General features: G+C 41.8%; 1 protein-coding gene across 1 annotated transcript in view; it reads right to left on the bottom strand.

The window, feature by feature from the left end:
- The window catches only part of LOC109414133 (F-box/LRR-repeat protein 7), a 230,466-nt gene that overhangs the window by 174,313 nt on the left and 36,796 nt on the right, over positions 1-19,357 (bottom strand). The gene's annotated exons all lie outside the window — the stretch shown is intronic.

Genomic DNA, 19,357 nt, shown 5'->3' with positions numbered 1-19,357 from the left:
GTCATCGCACCCTCGTTGGAGTACTAGATCACCTATGAACGATTTGAATTTCGTCATCTATAAGCTGTCAGATTTCGGGAATATATCACCTTCTGTACACCGTGGCCGCGTCAATGGATTCACGTTGCAAGTATCGATTATGACAAGAAAAATCATTAAAAGAGACGAACCAGCCAAGGGCTGAAAGTCTCTCAAATAAAGATAAATAAATCAATCAAAAATGATAAAAGTAGTCGATTTTATCATTTTCTAGGATTCATCCAAGAGATGGCTGTGTATGTGTAGACTACACTAGACTAGACTAGAATGGGGATCTGAACAGGCGTTCTTGAGCAGAAAGGTCTGACACGTAAATTAAATGTCTAGCGTTCTTGTTTAAAATTTGAACGCGTCCATGTCTGGCTTGCACTCAGTTCAAATGTAAATAACATAACAAGAAAGAGCAGCCTATGTTTAAAAGAAGGAAAAATGTATAATGAAAAGACAGCAGCTATAACATCCAAACACAAAACAAATATGTAACTTGAAAGAGCAGACTATGCTCAAATAAAAAAGAAATTTGATAACACATCGTAAGTGCAATATCTATACTAGCATGGTTCAAAAAATCGTTTTTGCTCCACACCGTTTATTCGATTCGTAATCACATTCCCTGCCTTCTTCCAAAATTTGAGTTGATTTGGTTGAAAATTGAGACTGCACAAACCCTTCCTATTGCCTTCCACTTCTAATAGGCAATAGCATTTCCTCTAGTACACCTAGAGGGCTAGTTGACCCTGGGTACTCCTAGGCTATGCTTCTGCAAAGCCTTTCAAGACGAAAGCTATTAACACTTCTAATGCCCTGAAGAAAATGAAGATACACATCGGAACGTTGGATGAAGAAGAATAACTGATCGTTTGATTGTAATTGCGACTGCCACGCCGAAAATCATCCCAGATGTTTATACACAGCATAAACGACAACGAAAACTACATCAATAATAGAACAACTTGAATGGAATATGATTTTTTAATGTTCAACCCTGCTCAAAGCCCTTTTGGGAGACTGCTGGAGTACAGTTTAAGCAGCTACATATTAACAACGCAGCTTAGAACACATCGGGTATGTAGACCGGAGTGGATGGAACGATTGGTTCGACGAGGAGCGCGTAAACATTATATAGGAGACGCAGTGCGGGTGGTAATGCTGCAGCATGCAACCCGACATAATGTGGAGCGATACAGACTGAACCAAAAGAAGCAGACCCGTCTCTTCTGGAAGAAAAAAAAAAACGCTGCCTGGAAGAAGCTGAATGCGAACAAATGGAACTGTGTGTCGTATACAAAAAAAAAAAACATAAGTTCTACCGGAAGCTCAACGCATGTCGCAAAGGCTTCGTGCCGCAAGCCGAAATCTGCAGGAACAAGGATGGGAGGTTAGAAAAAAATTGATGTGATCGAAAGATCGAAAGATGGAAGCAGAACTACGATGAGCACCTGAATGACTACATGCTTCCATTTAGCTGCGTGTTAAGTGTACGCATATCGCCTCCACTTTAGCATCCTATTCTACATCATATGCGATCGAGGGTTGGCTGGGCAGCTGTATATCGAGTACTATGGCGACAGATTGTTGATTCAGTGTTAGGTATCATAAATTTCATGTTGAACTGAGCAAATGAGAAGTTAGTTCAATAACACAATAGGGGAGACTGTGGAGACTTGATCCTTTTTTCTTAATTTACCTGAAACTTTAAGAATAAACACAAAACTAGATCCGATTTCCGTACAAAATGGCAGGTAAACATGTATTGCAAGTTAATACACAGAAGAAGGCCTTTAAATTATTGTTAAAGTTTTCAAAATTTTGTTTCTATGGAGGCATGTCTTATGATGTATTTTTCAAAAATGGGTGACACTTGATCCCCCTTTCAGCACATGGTTTATTTAAAGGGAAAATCATTCCAGAGTCTTCCTATTCATTTTCTTTTCGAGTTTCTTGTATTTTCGATGAATATGGAGTGTTTGAAATTGTAAGATTTCCTTGAATTTTTAAGGATATGCCGTATTTTCAAAATGGGGAGACTTGATCCTCCTTTTTTTGGTTTGTACTAAAGTACTTATTATCTGACACATTTTATCGTTGAATAGACTAAAATTCCAAGTAAATAGAGGCTTCCGCATGGAATTTTATTTTTCACATGTATAATGTGTAGGGACAATGGAAATTCGCGATTTCGCGGAAGCCGCGAAATCCGCGAAATTGGGCTATGGCCGCGAAATTTGAAGAATTCCGCGAAAAGCCGCGAAAATGGGTTAAATTGTTAAAATACCATACAAATTTCCAACAATAACAAATATTTTAGCAAAATTAACTTATAACTTTTGACAGTGTAATGTTTTTTGCGAGTTTATTGCATTTTAAATAAATATTTGTTTCATACTTTTTTTCAAATTTGCTTCTTTTTCAGTCAATTTATGATTACTCCTCACAAAACCAAGTAAATTATTCATATAACATGCAAATTTTGGGTTTTCTTCGACAAAACGGTCAAAAATATGGGACCGCGGAATTGCCGCGAAATTCACAATAGTAGTCCGCGAAATTTAAGAAATTTTGCCGCGAATTTCCATTGTCCCTAATAATGTGTGTGTAATCCTCGAAGGATCAAGTCTCCCCATGTCACTGTTGTGTATACTAAGCTGAATTAATTAAAATATGTGAACAACAGTCTTATTTGGATAAATAAGTTTGAAAGTATTTTATTTAAACTATGTGCTGTGAAATTTTGACACGATTTGGTTCAATTTTCACAAAGTTATTGAGATTTTTCGGAATCGCCTAGAAGATTTCTGAAGGACTGAAAACAAACCATCAGCCGTTAAAAAATAATGCAATTTACAATCGAAATCACCTGTAGCCAAAACATAGTCGTTTGTCCAGGAGTAGTTTTGGAAAAATTATGCGAGAAGAAAACTGTTTTTGATTCCGAGAAAATATGGGGGGAACAAGTCTCCCCAGGGATCAAGTCTCCTCAGTCTCCCCTACATAACACAGTAATGGTGATGTAAATCTCATCCCATCCAAAAGAAGAAGTGGAAAGTTCTTAGGATGCAGGCGATGAGGACATTCAACAGCTCCATAGAAAAAACATATCCATGTAAAATTCAGCAAGAAATCATGCACAGTAAGGAAACGCTAGATTTGTTGCACGTTTACATCAGATGTCATGTAAATTTACATTATGATCGTGTAAATTTTCGCATAACCGAATGGAGTCCATTATATAATTGATTGGAGTCGTTAATGTAATTTCAGGGGATATCTCATGTAAATGTGCACTAATTTTCACATCCACTTCATGTGCATGATGTCTCGCTGACTTTTACATGATTTTTTTTTTCTGTAATAGGTTTGATTTGCCAACGGAGTACATAGATTTCCTTGCACGATATGAATCGAACAAGTGTTTATTTTGTGTACGTGGGAGTCAAAACGTTACAACATGTTTAAATCTACGTTTTTCATTTCATTTTTCATTCCTCAATTCCTAATTATAAAGTACATATTAATGAAGGAGTACATATTAATTTAAGTAGGAACACGGCGTGTGTATGGGAAAAGTTTATAACAAAAAAATGGGCATCGTTAAATTTTTCGCTATTCAAAAATAGAGGCTTTCAGCTTTCATTTGCAGGGTCCCTCAAAAAATCCACCGAGGGATCCCGAACAACTTTTTCAGAATACTGTTTTTCCCCATACAAAATGCACGGTTCCAAATTAATCCCTATTTCTACTTAACAAACATACCCCATTTTTGTATGAAAAAGTTCCCCCGATGGAATATTTCGATGTTGGGCTTGAATGAAAGCTGGTAGCGTCAACTTTCACGTAGCGTAAAAATTAGCGATGCCCATTTTTTTGTAATAAATTTGTTCTACCAGACACACCGGGGGAATGCCAACCTCAAAATCCACTCACCGAACCATAATCCTGGGTAAAGCTGAAAGTAAATTAGCATATATGTGAATGTCCCGAACGGTAAGCGTTTTCGGCATTCCTTCGCTTTTGCAGTTCAATTGCTACAAAGAATAAAATATAAATAAAATCTCCATGCACTGCAGACCTAATGGGACCGATCCCGATGACACGAAGCATGAAGTAACCCGTAGGTATGTGTGCATTCAACTTTCAGAACCATTTGTCAGTTTGTCAGGTTGATAGGATAATTTACGTTGCGGTTGCATTCATTGTATCGCTCTCAGGACCTTTATCTTAAATCGCGCCAATAATTACGGTCGTTTCTTCTGCCCCTTTGCTATTTCTTGCTTCCGACGCGATGACGTGGCCTCTGACGTGAAATTGAATTTTCTTCTTGAAATAGGTCTTGCGGAGCCGTTCAATCGGAACTCTCGGCAAATAATTCCTTTTACAGCGAGCCAGCGCAAACGGAAAAGCTCGATTCTCTTCTATCCGCTCCGCACACATGGCAGTATAGTGTGACGACAAACGGACGACGACAGGAGAACCTGAAGAAAATTATTTAGCAAATAGTTGCTTAGTAACAGTCCGGCTTTTCACAAATGGACCAACCAGTCCACGCAGGCAGTTGACTGCCAAGTGTCGCCGCCAAGTGTCATTCTTCGATGTGAGTCACGAACGCGGACGGATTTGCTCTTTATCGATAGTCTCACGCTCGAGTCGGGGCACATAGTTCTGCAATTAGAGCCACCCTACCGCACAACTAGCAGCTGGTTGCCATGGTTGCTGCCAGCTTAAAACTAGAGGGAATCAGTACAAAATGCACTATTGGGGCATAACGACCATCGAAATACGTTTCTGGAATATGTAGTTGGAATCTTTCGGGGCTGTATTTGACTCGAAGTGATGATGCTATTACTTGTCTACAACATGAACATTGAATCAGCACCATTATTAACCTTTCTAAGCTGTTAGGCTAAGCACACCACCATGGCGTAGTGCATTTTTTGCGAGCCTGTTTGGGTCATATTGACACCAAAATCCTACTAGGGTTAAACAACAAGCAATCAACCAGCTTCAGTTTGAATTTGATCAATATACTTTCAAACATTTAATAAGCTTTCCCTAAATCTTCCACATTTTGCCCCGCTCTCCCTCACACTACTGACTAGAGAGGTCAGATACATGCATGCTTGGGCAGCCTGGCTGGATGGGACTGCTGGCCCAGGCCAGCTGGATCTGAAAGCCCGCAAGGCGGCTGGGATTTATTTCTCGGTGACTTTTTGTGGTGACACTTATCGCATACCGACGGCATTGAAATGGGACATAAATTGTTTGATATTTTCTACTGTTAGAAAATTACCAACTGCGGAAATAATAACCTTCGTCGGCATTTTTCCGCAATCATCTCTGTAGGTATGTGTGGCTGGGAGACAGTTCCGCCGATCTTGCATATGGGTGAAGGTTGAAATAAGGACAGATAATCAACCTTCTTGACATAACGTCCCAACTGAGACAAAGCCTGCTTCTCAGCTCCTCTATAAGAACTTTCATAGTTGTTAACTGAGAGCTTCCTCCGCCAATGACCATTTTACATGTGTTGTGTACATAGTGTGGTAGGCATGAAGTTGAAGATACTCTATGTCAAAGGAAATCAAGAATTTCCATAGTCACAATTCTCTGGGCCGTCCAGAGATTGAACCCATGCTGGATACCCGGGCGACCATTTCGGTTTATGACCTCTATTGAACAAACTATTTTGCTTCGAATTGACATACCTAATCAGTTAAATTTACTCTCTTGTGGTAAAATAAACTGATTTTAAGTTGATGATGAAACCTGGGCGTGTTAGAGGAATACCTGTAAGCAAAAGAAAAAAAAAACGAGTTAGGTATGAAAAACTGAAGATCACCTTACAGTTGAGGTCGAGTTTCGTATCTGTAAAAATATAAGTGGGCAAAATATTCGTGCAGAAGCATTGCTGTTCACCGCGCGTTAATTTTCATTTACTTTTCTGTGCATTCATAGTCATCTGCTCAACAATCAATAGTCAATAAGTTCCTGACCACCAACCAGTTCAAAATGCGATTAAGTGGCCATAGATCCAATATAAACAAACTAACACAAACCAACATCGATGTAGAACAAGCAAAAACTGCATTGATCAAACACATTATTGAGGAACAACACACTTATAACTTGGAAGGCACGAAAATAGTCGATCGTACATTCCGATCCACAGTCTTACCAATGTTAGAAATGTGTCATATCCAGAACACACCCCACACAGAAAAAAATCCGTACAGATGTAGATAGCTTGCACACTACTTACGCAGGGATTCTACACACAGAGAAAAGCACACTTACTGGCCGAAAACAATCCAGCCGTAATACATAGCATTTAGCAGTCGACACTACCAATCATACCGAATAGCCGATCAAACAATAGCCACCATGACTCAAACATACAGTTAATGTTAGATAGATGTATATCATGTATGTCGCTCGCTGTTATCTGTAGTGTGCAGTGCAAGTTGTCCCAAAAAGTACGAGGAAAATGTATGTGTTTTATGTTAAATGTGAGTCGATGATAATTGTTACCATGTAGATAGTCAGTTTGATAATTTAAGCATTTTTAATTACATTTCTTTGTACAAATTAGGGCATTACAAGAAGCTCTAACTCTCAAACTGCATTCAAAAACCGCATAACGAGAGACGGTTGACTGCGTATGTTTAATGTATATTTGTAATGTGTCTATGCTCTAATGCTGGATATCATTTTTAGTTATCCCTTGAAAAAGGTCCAATACACGGAACCGAAACGTCGGGCTATGCCAAACTAGCCTTTTCAATGCTCTTAGACTGAGAAAGCCACAACAGTTCAACATTTCCTCCCAGTCGTATACCTCCTCCAGTTCCTGATTATTAGGGACAATGGAAATTCACGGCAAAATTTCTTAAATTTCGCGGGGTACTATTGTTAATTTCGCGGCACTGTCGCGGTCCCATATTTTTGACCGTTATGCTGAAGAAAACTCTAATTTTGCAAGCCAAATAAATAATTCACTTGGTATTCATAGCTCTAATCATGAATTCATCGAAAAAGTAACAAATTTGACGAAAAAATATAAAAGAAGCATATATTGAATATACAGTAAACTTGTATTATGCGATAGACAATCGTGTATAGCTTACCATTGTCAAAAGATATCAGTCAATTTATGTTAAAAAATTAAAATGGATGGAAATTTATAAGGTATTTTCACAATGTTGTCAATTTTCGCGGTATTTCGCGGGATTTCTCACATTTCGCGGTCAATGGCCAATTTCGCGGATTTCGCGGCTTCCGCGAAATCGCGAATTTCCATTGTCCCTACTGATTATGGTATACTGGTCATGCTTTGTAATCGGTAACTGAGATGGTACACGTTTAGGTAACTATGCACAAGTAAGTGGCATTCTTTCCTCTTACTAAGGTCGGATCGCAGACAACCAGGAGTCGCATAAGAAACCACGTTGTACATCGTATAAAGTACTATTTTAAGTCACTATCGCATATATGTACGGCTGACTGACAAATTTCATCGCATATGATGAAATTTATTGAACTTATTACGATGTATCAGGTAAAGTCATATAAGAATACAAATAAACTTTTATAAGGTAGGAGCACATCGTAGTAGATGATATTCTGATGTTTTATTGCGATGAACTTTACTTACTCGTAAAAGCGTGCGAGCGAACTCGCAAAGTGTCAAATGTATTCGCATAATTGCGTAATTGGTGTTGAGTGTGAAGTGTGGCTCGACAATCAAGAGGTCATTAGTTCGATATCGAGCTGACAGAATTGTTTTTTTTTTTAAATATTATTAAATCGCATAAGATGCTAAATTGCGTCGCAATAGTGCACGCGGTGCATCGCATAAGATATCGCTTCAAGTCATAGAGCGTTATTATTGTTCCGTCAATGCACGTATAGCGCCTCCACTTTTGTACGCATAAGGCACTTTTTATGCATTTTATGCGATGTAACTTTAACGCATAAAAGTACGTATAACATGAACATAAACTTCATTATACGTGCAAATTGGTTATCTGGGGTAATACTGACTTGAAACGGCGGGTGGGCTAAAGTTGGCGCTTTCTTCCGTCCCATGAAACCGTGGCGTGGCCTTGAAGTACACTTCTGTCCTGTGCCTAGCTTAGGTAACTAACTGGCTGGAAGTAGGTTCAGATGACTCCTCGGGTGACCTTCCTGCTTGCATAAATACCCACCAGGATCATTGGCGACTACTTCTTTTAGAATGATGAGTAGCGGCTCTAAGGGGAACTCATCAGAAATGACTACTAAACCCATGAATAACAACAACAATCGAGAGTGGAGAGGCAGAGGGAACGGCGTTGAACCAGTTTACGCAGGGAAGACTGGCGAGATCGCCACCATGAGGGGCTTGTGTACCCACCAGCGAGCAGATGACAGGAGGATCCTCAGGCGGCGCAGCACTGGACGAGGTAGCGTAGATGACAGGCACGGATCTCACGCGGGCGCTGACCCGCAACAGGAACGGACTACCGAAGATGTTGGTAGTTGCCGAACAGTTGGACGAGTTGATCGGCTACACGACTGACACAGGGCCTGATGAAGCTTCGCAAATCGCTAGCTTTTGCCAACAAGAAGTATGATCACCTGGTCGAAGAGGGAAGTGCGGCTGATGCGAGCATGGAGCGCTGGTCTTCAAACCCGAGGCAGACACGTACGCCCAGGTGCTGAGAGCCATGCGAGTCGAAAATAGTGTCTCACCGCTGGGCGTGGATGTAAAAAGCATCCAACGCACCAGGACTGGAGAGATGATCCAGTTAGTGCTGAAGAAAGAGGCATCCAAGAAACGTACCTCTTAGCTCCTACAAGGCACTAGTTCAAGAGATATTAGGCGAAATAGTGTAGGTAAGAACTCAACGGCGGAGGCGACTCTCCAGTGTAAAGACATAAGTTGTGAACGTGCAAAGGCCCGACAGGAGCAAGTTCTGCAAAAAGTCCGGAGTGGACGGCCATATCGCCAGGGAGTGCAATTCGGCACTAGAATGCCTGATTTTCTTGGCGAACAAGGGTCACATGAAAAGCGGGCCTTAATGTCCAGGCACACGAGGCACAGCTAAACCTGAACCAATGCGAAGCTGCACAACAGTTGCTGTGGCACTCGGAATCAAGTACCCTACTATCGGACCCATACCGCATCGCTCCCAATAACGGGTACTGGGTAGCGGATAAGGCCAACCTAGCAGCGTTCTGTACAACCGGATGTTTTCCGGTCCAGGAAATAATTTCCACTTCGCAGTTTGTGCTCGAAGCTATGGCTAGACTGAACGTGTATGTCGCGAACGTAGGCGACAAAAAAAACTTACAGTAGGAAAGATGCAGAGTTCATCATTGACGGGACCTACTGGAGCCCAGATCTTAACCCTAGTTCGGACTGGAGGGTCGACGATCGATACACGCACAGTGTCCATCTGGCGGTTCGAGACAGGGTAGAACATGGAGGAAAAAATGAAACATGGAGGAAGATGGCCACTGCCGAAGGTCATCGAGGATGCCTAACCTCGTGCTTCAATAAGCCGGCATTTGTGGAGCGATTGCTTATGGAGGGTAACACCAACGATCTATTCAGCGATGATCTAGCCGTGCATGCGACGCCGCAACGCCAAGGCGATTCCTACCCAGAAATGGACGCAATCCGGTATACTGGTGGTGTACGAAAATCACAGAACTCAGTGCATCCTGCCTAAAAGCTAGAAGGAGGATGCAAAGGGCTCGCACCGATGAGGATAGAATGTAGCAAAGTGAGGCCTTCAGGGCGGCTAAACTGGCATTGAACAAAGGGATTAAGGCGCGTAAGCGGGCGTGCAACGAAAATCCCTGCCAGGCAGCCAACACGATCCCTTGGCGTGATGCCTACAGAGTAGTCATGGCCAAAACGAAGGGCGCTTCAGTACCCCCAGAACGCTCCCCCGAGATGCTGCAAAAGATCTTGGAAACGCTGTTCCCGAGCCACGATACAAGACCATGGGACCATGGTCCTCTATGGCCAAACCAGCCAAGGCTAGGTCGCCCGGTAACGAACGACGAGTTCATCGCAATAGTTAAGTCGCTCAAGTTGAACAAGGCTCCGGATCCGGAGGGTATCCCGACAGTAGACATCAAGACGGCCATCGAGGCCAGCTCTGACATGTTCAGAATGGCTATGCAGATGTGCCTAGGCGAATTACCGGAGAGGTGGAAAAGGCACAAATTGATTCTACTGCTCAAACCCGGGAAGCCACCTGGTGACCTTTCTTCCTTTTGCACAACACCGGAAAACTGTTGGAACGAGCCATTCTGTCGAGGGTATTATTTTATACCGAGAAACGCGATGGCTCTGACCTCTCGGATAACCAGTTCGGTTTCCGGAAGGTTCGATCGACGGTGGACGCTTAGGGCTGTAACCAAAACGGTCGAGATAGCGCTCCCCTAAAGAGCGAACAGGAATCCGCTTTTGCGCGATCGTCACGCTGGACATAAAGAATGCGTTCAACAGCGTCAACTCGGCCGCCATTGAGTGCGCCATACACCACCTTGAAGTCCCGGTTAGCTATGCCGGATACTGGAGAGCTTCCAGAATAGGGGGCTAATCTATGACACCGAGGAAGGCGAAAGGAGTTATAACATCACCGCAGGGGTACCCCAGGGCTTCATCCTGGGCCCAGTAATATGGAACGCGGCGTATGATGGCGTATTGAAGCTCAAATTTCCACCTAGCGTAAAGCTGGTCATGCCTGGAGTAAAGCTTTGCCGATGATATTACATCGGCTCGCCGTATAGTCGATAAAGGAAGTGGAACTTCCTAGTGTAGGACTGGATGAGGTAGTTGGCAGTCACGCACCACAATACGGAGGTGGTGATAGGGTACATAAATAACCGCCGTCTGAACAACAGGCAATGCTTCACGATTTAACGGATTAAAACAGTAACAAAATCAATCAGTTTAGTAGTAATTGCCGAGCTTACAAGCAAATGAGCGAGTATTGCTAGACTCTCTTGGTCATCGTCTCCCTATTCGATGACATTGAGAGAGTCGCTTCTGTAAAATTGCGTGATGACTTGTGTTGACACTAATGCTTTCCAAGCCTGGTACCCACAGACTGGTATGCCCTAGGGTGGTCAGCGCATACCGCACGGTCTCAAAGGACGCGGTATGCCTGCTAGCGGACATGATGCCCATAGTTGAGGTTGAAGAGAGTTTCGAGCGACGCGATACAAGAGGCGCGAGACGGATTGTCAGAACATCATCGATGTTGAAATGGCAGAGAGATTGGGATTCCTCCAGCAAGGGTAGCACACACGAGCATATACCGAGTGAACGAGTCAGCCCCATGGCGAGGTGTATTTTCACTTGACATAACTTCTGTCAGGCCATGGGTGCTTTAGGTTGTATTTGCACAAATTTGGATACGTAGACTCTCCCGCATGTCCGGAATGTGCAGACTGCGACGAGATCGTGGAGCATGTGCTCTTTGGATGCCCAGGTTTCGTGGAGCAAAGGTCGAGTATGCGGGAGATATGCGCTAGATATATCACTCCGGACAACGTTGTTGAAAGGATGTGTACGGGGATGGACAAGTGGGGTTCCGTTACTTTCACGGTTTCGCGAATCACGAGAGAAAATAACGAGCCAAACAACAGCTAGTTGAGAAGAACCCCTCTCTCTCCCCATCTAGGAGTTTGAGTTCAAGGAGTAGTCTAAATTCTAGCCAGGATCCAAACCTCCGGGTGAGAGTGAACAACTTAAGGCGATAGCTGGTGGAACGCTTACTATTAGACTGTACTAATGTACGCCCCCCCCCCCCTTCTGGAGTCTGGAGTCTGGAGTCTGATCAGCAGATTTTCTCATCTATATAAATAAAAATGGAATGGTGTTTGTATGTCACGAATAGGCTCGGGAACGGGTCAACAGATCGACATGATTCTTTCACTGTTGCACTCCGCCAGGGCTCCGACGTGTTCGTACAAAAAAATAATTAGAAAAAGTGACCGGGAAGGCAATAACAAACGGGAAAATCAGACATTCCATTTTGAGGGGCATTTCTTCATGGAACCGGATGTCAAAAACAGAGTAGGACGACGTTTGCCGGGACTGCTAGTTCTATAATAAAATAACATCTGTATTATACAACATCTTCGTGTCTGACACACGATATACACAACTTTTTCTTTTTTCTCATTCACTCTCATAAACCAACACGAGGTAGAGAAAGATAATAGAGGGACCATTTGACCCCTCTTTTATCTCGCTCATTCTTGTGTTTATCAAAGAGAATGAGCGAGAAGAAAGAAAAAGCTGCGCACGCTAGTGGTTAATACCTGTAGAAAGTGCTCAGAACACAAAAATAAGCTTCAGGAAGTACCAAGGAGGAAATAAAGATGGAGAAGAAGAAGCAAAATAAGCAGAATAAGAATTAGAAGACGTAGAAGTAGAAGAATAATAAGAAATAGAAGAAGAATAAGAAGAATAAGAAGAAGAAGAAGAAGAAGAAGAAGAAGAAGAAGAAGAAGAAAGAGAATATGGAGAGTGAAAATAAGATTTTTTTAAATTCCTTTGTATTTGTAAATTTTAACTTGATGCTAATTCTTCACACCGTAAAAATAAGAGAAAAAAGAAGAAGAACAAGGAAAATAAAAATTTGAAGAATAATATTCCAATGTATCATCTAATTGTTAAAATGAATACCGTACAAAATCATGTTTACTTGGAACTTTTACCTGCTTACTTGGTTAGTGATATTTTCAATGCGATTCTCCTCGATTGAGTAAATATATCTGCAGCATTGCATAAAGTTCAAGCTTCCAAACATTTCTGGAAAGATTGCCGTCTGCAAACTATCCCATATTTTTGTCGTTATCGATTGATCGCTATCTTTCACACGATTGACTCTTGTGACTCTCGTCAGTTTCAGACATGGCAGCATATGTACACTACACATACCGATTGCGAATCGCGCCGGTTTCGGTGTCGATTGGCAGAAAGAGAAATTCACTAGCGAAATCGAAACCTGATCATATTTTGCCGCATCTCGCCAACACGGTCGTCGATACCGAAGCGCGAGGGAGCTTTCTTTGCATCACAACGCAACAACGGGCAGAGGAATTCCTTCCAGTCAACCAACCAACGGTCGTCACACTTTATTATGCACATCATCTCGCTCGGCTCAACGTGGATCCTGCCTGAATGATGGAAATGACGACGTCGACGCGATCACATGGGGAGAACCAACGAACGAACGAACGAAAGGTGCACGATCGTGTGAGCAAAATAATAACAAGATCGTTCACTTAATTAGAATGGCTTTTAATTAGACTCATATTTGGTTTTTAGCTTGATGGTGCCTCTCATGCAAGGTACCGTGAAACGTGGGCACTCGATCACTTTTATATTAGTTTTGCGAAAAAATGTGCAAATGTGGATTATGTAATTCCAATTCTTACATATTCGTATTAATATTTCAGGAAATACAGTTTTTCCTGCAAACCACTTTGCTCCGTCGTACGGTAACTCAAACTACCGTGGTGTGCTTAGAGGAAGCAATGGTGGGCAAAAGGTGGGGCATGCAAACTCTAGGTTTTTTTTGCTACCACCGCGCGGTGTCTCCTCCTGAGTTGCTTCGACCTCTAGGGGTCTACTTTGGCAACAGCAGCAGCCGCTCACGGAGTCTTGGGTTTGGGGGGAGGCCAGATCGATGCAAGAAAAAGCATACCACAACAAACTGACGCGACGTGTTTATTCTGTTTTGCTGCCGCCAGACCCTCCCATTTTTCACTTTTTCGCGCGCTCGCTGTTGTTGTTTTGATAGGGAGTTTTGTCGTCATCGACGTCGCCGTCGTCGCTGGGGCTGTCGTGATCTAACTGTTGAAACAACATACTTTAGGCGGCTTTGCATAGTTGTGTGACTGTTGGGTATAATTTTTATCCTAACTAAAATGTTTCTATTTGCCGTTCCCGGCTGATCACGATTTGATTATGCAACTATTTTTTTAATAATCATGCTCCGAAAATAACATAACCGATGGAGGGAACCACACAGTATTTCACAGATTACCGAGTTGCAAGAGCGTGGGAGTGCCAGCCCAGATATGCCGAGTGCGCTTTCTGGTCTGATCCGTTCGTCTTATTCTTTTTGGTGAAACGTCCCCACTAGGACAAATGCTGCTACTTACTACTTACTTGCAGTCCTGGGCACCCACGGTGGTGCAGAGGGCCGAATTGAAAGATTTCCATCCTGGACGATTGCCAGCCAGGACATGTGGCCAGGTCAAATTTCTGTCGACTTGCTTGATTTCGTTGTTGAGGTAGCGCCGCCATGAGCCTCTGGGTCTGCCTCTGCTGCGATGTCCTGGTGGGTACCAATCTAACGCTTGCTTGCAGATTTTGTTTCCGCCCCTGCGTAGTATGTGGCCGACCCACCTCCACTTTCGCTCCCGAATTTCTGTCGCTTATCGGCTTTTGATGACATCGACGATGGAGCTCCACGTTGGAGATCCAATTGTGAGGCCACCATGCACGAATTTTAGATATACCGCAGGCATCTATTGATGAAGACGTGCAACCGTTGAGTGTTCTCCACTGATACACACCAGGTTTCACTGGCGTATGGCAGCACCGATTTCACGTTCGAGTTGAACATTCGGATTTTGGTGCGTTGACTAAAAATCTGGTTGTTTTTCCATACATTTCTTAAACTCGCAAAAGCAGCCCTTGCCTTCTTGATCCGTACACTTATGTCAATCTTAATGCCGCCATCGGCCGTCATTTGGCTACCAAGATATTAGAAGCCTTCAACATTCTCCACTGATTGCCCAGCTACCGTAAAGCTGGAAGGGTTGACCGTGTTTACATCCAACGATTTGGTCTTGTTTACGGTGATGGTAAGACCTGCCGCTGAGGAGCGATTGGCAAGATCTTCGAGCTTGCTCTGCATATCAGAGCGCCGTTGAGCTAGGAGAGCAACGTCATCAGCCAGTTCGTAGTCATTTAGGTGCTCCATGGTAATGGGTTGCCAAAGCAACCCACGATTTGGTTCACGGTCAATCGCACCTACCAGGATCTCGTCGATTACGATGAGAAACAGTAGCGGTGATAGGATACATCCCTGCCTCACTCCAGCAACGACCCGGATGTGATCGGACAAAACACCGTTGTACAGTACTCTGCCCGAAAACGACCTGTACTGTGATTCAATGAGGTCGATGATTTTCTCAGGGAGACCCTTGCACCTCAGGGCTTCCCACATGTTTTCGTGATTGAGACGGTCGAAAGCTTTTTCGTAATCAATGAACACCAGGTAGAAAGACTCTTGGAATTCATTGATTTGCTCCAGGATGATACGGAGCGTGACAATATGGTCCACACAGGATCGTTCGGCACGGAATGCTGCTTGCTGCCGTCGGAGAGTTTCGTCAATCTTCTCCTGTATCCGGTTAAGGCAGTGACGACAATTATCAAATTACGGTCGTCTGCACCGACGCCCAGCGGCGCCATCGTCGATGATTTGTTTTTGTTTTGATAGTCGTCTTGACAACCCGAGCGGCATTCTCAGAAACGCATGCTTTCGAAATTCTTTTGACCGCTGTCTGCTGAACTTCAGCAACCTACTGATACTCAAAGTCAGTATTTTCAATTTCAACTGATTCGTTTTAAATAGGCAAGATGCAGAAGCAAGAAATGCATTTGTTGTGCATCACTCATCAAAAGTAACTATAATGCATTGAATTAAGGTAACATATCGGTATTTGCATGCCTAAAACCAGAATAAATTAATTCCAAAATGAAATATTCATATTCGAATTCATCGAGCTGAAGTTCAGCTGAACTGAACTTCAACTACAGTGGATGACACCACAAGACGCCGCTTTCATTGCCTCGTCTCTTCTTTGTCATGTTCATTCTCGGCCTCGTGTCTATGGGTAACTGTGTTTGTTTATTTGTGTTCGTTTTCGCACAAATTGAACGTCATTGTACTGATTTTTTTCGACACTGGGTTAAGGATCAGTTTGCAGAGGACTTTGAGAACGATACACAGTAACATGATAACCCGCCAATTATCGCATACAGCCAGGTCACGCTTTTTGGGTACCTTTACTAAAACGACTTGCATACAGTCGGCCGAATAATTGATGCAGTAGTTGTGCGAATACTACGGGGTCAGCTTTGAGCATATCAGCTGATATGCGATCGACCTCTGGCTGCTTCTATCTCCTGCACTGATGGAGCTTCTGTGTTGACACGGGTAATGTGTCGAACCCTTGGCAGATTATGCTGAGGTGTTGATGACGTGACCGCCCAAGTAACAATCCGCATGCCTTGAAGGTTTATTAATGTTTTATCCTGGTTTTATACGAGCATGTGAAAAAGCAAGTTATTCTATTTTAGTTTTATGTGGTAGTTTTTTTTACTTTGCTCCTTTGGCATTCCATAAAACTATCATATAACTTCTGCTATAAACATCGTCAGTTAAAGCCTTGCAAGTGGTCATGAATTGGTTTTATCACTAATTATATGCCATTTCAATAAAACTTGCCTTTGCGGTTGTTGTCGGAGAGATTTCTTTTTGTTAACAAATATACAAAACGTGGCCGTAACATAGACCAAGAAATGCTGTGATAAAACCGTTAGTTCTATCCTAAGCTCAGTTATGACCACCTAAGGAGGGTCAGTCCTATTGGAGAAATCATCCGGAACACAGAGTTTTATCAGAAAAAACATGTCGCCTAGCCGGGATAATTTATGTAAATACTAGAAAATCATTACTCAATTTTATGATTACACGAACAGCTTAAGATGATGCTTAACGATTCAACACGTTTCCGTCATTTTATGTTCAGAAAAATTACATTTTGTCTTTGAAACTCCGCTATGTTAAAGAAAACCTTTTTTGTACCCAATTCCACCGAGTAAATTAAATACATTTAACTTTCAATTAATGCACAGATTGTGTGGCGCACTTATTTTTTGTCATTACACTAGTCTACAAAATAAAACGAAAATCGTGAACTTCTGTCAACGATCAAAATTTTTGAAGCATAATTTAGCACAGATTTCGAAGCCGTGCTTCAACAAATTTAAAGTAGAACAGTTTTTGAGCTTTAGCTCAATATCGAGTTTTACAACTTTTTAAAATATGGAATTTAATAAAATTCAAATATCTTGCGTTTTCTTCAACCAATTTTAAATCTTTTTCCATAAATTAAAAGCTGAATATAATACCATTCGATCATCTGAATGCAGGTTTTGCGTCAGATTGATGAAATTCAAGATATTGGCGAGTTTTGGGGACAATCTCCTTAAATTTAAGCAAAATTTCTAAAAATATATGAAGAAATGGATTTTTTTCAATACGAAAAAAAATAATTGAAAAATTCTATCTCAACGTTTATTTGATAGATCATATGTAGGCGAGTTACAGCTCAATCAGCTCAATCGGAGCATTGATTACGGAGAATGAGATGTGTGAAGTGAGCGACTTTGCTTAAAAATAGAACAAAAATCGATTTCAAATCATCAACCTTGTATGGAAAGTCGAAAAATTTCCGCTCTACTGTAATTTTTTTCCTCCGCGTTTTCGAACTCAGGGCATGATTCTACACCAAAAACGATCATCAGCTTACCGAGTTCAAAAATGCTGTAAACTAGTGTTATCAGAGTCACCACAAATTTCCCGTGGCATGTCTCCTGACACGTATTAACCCTTATGTAGCCGACAGGGTACCCAGTGCCCATTTAAAAAGCACGGTGTAGAAAAAAGCAAAAAGTTTATCGGAAGCATAACGGTTAAATAGGAAACTTTCTTCGAATTTCGACTGTTGGTGATTATGTTGGAAGGAGAATGGTCTTTGGAGGAATAACTCAAAAACGGATTCTTAAGCTTCCATCCGACGTTTCGATCGCTATATTGCGCCTTCTTCTGGGAATCTGTGGACAATGGATCGATTTATGTTGTGTTTATGTTACTCACTATTTATGCTCTGTTTTATCGTAATAAGTATGAATGAGCCCACAGCATAGGCCATGTCTCAGACGTTGCGTATCGCTACAACAAGAATTCTCATGAGTACCAGGCGAACATGCTGCGCAAGTAAACTTTCCGTCTGGTTTTACTTACTCTGCCGCCGGCGGCGGTGTTCCTGTGGATGAAATATTCGAAACATATCCGAAAAACTATCCGGGTCTCCAGTAGACATGTTCACAATTTAGAAAATGTCTCGAATTCCACTGGTCAAGTAAATATCATAATTCTCATGCCAAAATGAACTACTGGTCTTTATGCTCATACTTACTACGATAAAACGGAGCATAAATAGTGAGTAACATTAACGCAACCATAAACACAACATAAATCGAACCATTGTCCACAGATTCCCAGAAGAAGGCGCAATATAGCGACCGAAACGTCGGATAAAAGCTTAAGAATCCGTTTTTGAGTTAATCCTCCAAGACTGAACGCCATTCTCCTTCCAACTTAAATAGGAAAACAAACCTGATTTCCAGATCGGCATCTCTCTAATTGATGGCTGGATAAATAACCAAGCATTATTTATTCTGACGATCGAACATTGATAGTGAAAAATAAACAAAACAAGTATTTGTCAAGTTAGAAGATGGTTTTATTTAGAAGGTTGTATCGGGGATACGATAAAACTATGATACAACCCAAAACCCTAAGCAGGTATGCATACGAAGTCCTGTAGATCATAATAAGATTGGGCCAACTGACCAGAACGTGGGTGTTGCGGTTGATGCGACAATGGGAAAAGTTTCGGGACTCCTATTTAGCAGACTCGTTTTTGCTTTAGAGAATGCTTTAAGCTGTAAATTTATTTTCTTTAATTATTACATATTTAATAAATAGTGTTTTAACGACTTACGTTTTTAGTCCTTCCTTTTAATTTGTCTGTCACTGTCCGCAACCTTTTAGTTGATTTTAACTTGTCTGTGTCGTACAAATTTTGGTAAATTTAATGTTATATATGTGTATTTAGGTGTACTTACAAATTCCAATAATAAATCTATAATATAAAAATGCAGTGGCATACGTGGGACCGCGCATAACTTGCGAACGGAAGGTCCGATTTTGATCGTCTTAGTTTTGTTCAGTTAGTTTTCACCCAAGGAAGGTTTATGAGGCAAAAAACATGGAAAAATTGAGAGTTATTGAATATTGATCTTCCATACATTTTGTGACCGGGGACTTGGTCTTGGATAGAAACTTGAAACGTCAAAAAACGCAGTAGGCAAGACAAAGTTTGCCGGGTACAGCTAGTATAGAAATAAATTCAAATCAACAAGTAATTCAATAATTATTATAGA

The sequence above is a fragment of the Aedes albopictus genome, chromosome 3, assembly GCF_035046485.1.
Source record: "Aedes albopictus strain Foshan chromosome 3, AalbF5, whole genome shotgun sequence".
In the NCBI taxonomy this organism is placed as follows: Eukaryota; Metazoa; Arthropoda; class Insecta; order Diptera; family Culicidae; genus Aedes; species Aedes albopictus.
Note: the sequence above shows the minus strand (reverse complement) of the source record. Positions and strands in the feature narration are given on the sequence as shown.